General features: G+C 38.8%; 1 protein-coding gene across 4 annotated transcripts in view; it reads left to right on the top strand.

Moving 5' to 3' along the window:
- The window catches only part of lipeb (lipase, hormone-sensitive b), a 50287-nt gene that overhangs the window by 5499 nt on the left and 43344 nt on the right, over positions 1–1444 (top strand). The window contains exon 2 of one of the 4 annotated variants that reach the window (XM_032518634.1): positions 28–68. The exons of the other annotated variants lie outside the window; for them this stretch is intronic. The gene's annotated coding sequence lies outside the window, so the exon portion shown is untranslated. The remainder of the gene's footprint in view (positions 1–27; positions 69–1444) is intronic. 4 annotated transcript variants of the gene reach the window in all.

Genomic DNA, 1444 nt, shown 5'->3' on the forward strand with positions numbered 1-1444 from the left:
TCCATGCTCTCAACGCTATCGTGGAAGAGAGGATACAGACAAGGACAGAACCTTGAACTCAGACACTGGTAAACACTTTTTACTTTTTTCTCTTCCAGCTTTTCAATAGTTAGCCCATAGCATGTATGCAGAAATGGCCTGTGGGTAATTGTATATAAACACTCTTAATTTACACTGTATGTGGGCCCCGCAAGAGTCTGTAATGTCAGTGGTGTAGGTTGTTTTACATTAATTATTAATGGCCACTATCATCAATCTTTAATGTTAGGAAACCACGTGCAGTTCAATGGTTGCGGTGGGATTACAGTGACCACTTTTGTCAGTAACACAGTAAGGGATGATGCTGAAACATATTGCTCGGTACAGACATGGAAAGATATGTGGAGCATTTGCTGATGCACAAAAGGCAGATGTGATATTGCAAGCAGGTGAGTCATATATTTGTGTAGTGAGTGACAGCTAAATTGTTTTTCTGTTTGAGGCATTAACCTTGTCAAACAAAATGTGAAGTCTTCACTGGGCCATGGCATGTTTGAACTTGATTAGATTGCACTGCTTTGCATAACTGTGTTCATTTGCATTGTATTTGCTTATCATATCCTCCCTGTAGTTGGACAGGGGTGTAATGTCCACTGGCTTCATTGTCATTACGCACGTTTTACAGCTTATGCTAATCCAGGGGTTCATAAAGTTCCCACCTAGCTTACTCTATCAACCTAGGGACTATTGGCTTGCCCAGCTAAGAGAGTTGTAACACCAGCTCTAATTAAGCAATGTAATTTAATTTTGGCTGCTTGCCCAAACTGGTTTGACTGCTATAGCTGGTCCTGCAGCATGGCATTTGGCTGATTGCTTGACCAAAACAGTCATTGTGTTCCCCAAAGCCACACTGTTGCTTGTGTTTATGCAGACAGATGAATGTTTATTTGTAGATGTTCTTTGTGTGTCTCTTAGTGTTTCCAGTTGAATGCTGACATAATTAGTTGAGTTTTTGCACATTAGGTAACTGTTTCCTGTGTTGTCAGCTTCAAAACATTTCCAAGTATGTAATCCTCTAGTTCTTGACCAATGCCTGAGATGGAGCAACAATCCCAGGATTGTGTGTTTGTCCTTATCTGCTGAATTGTTTTGGCATGATATAAGATGCTACAAGAAATCATTCCTACCACAAGCAATACAACTTTTTAACACCTCATCACTGGGGATAAGACTCTGAGACATCACAATTTTTATCTACATATTTATCATTACTAGTTAAGCAGTTCCACATTTTGAATCCCAACTTGTATATATTTGAGATATTTGTTCTTGTATTTTATCCTATTATTTCATGTAAATTGTATGTACACTCACCTATAGGATTATTAAGAACACCATACAAATACTGTGTTTTACCCCCTTTTGCCTTCAGAACTGCCTTAATTTTACGTGGCATTGATTCAAC

This window comes from Etheostoma spectabile, chromosome 6 (assembly GCF_008692095.1).
Source record: "Etheostoma spectabile isolate EspeVRDwgs_2016 chromosome 6, UIUC_Espe_1.0, whole genome shotgun sequence".
Classification (NCBI taxonomy): domain Eukaryota; kingdom Metazoa; phylum Chordata; class Actinopteri; order Perciformes; family Percidae; genus Etheostoma; species Etheostoma spectabile.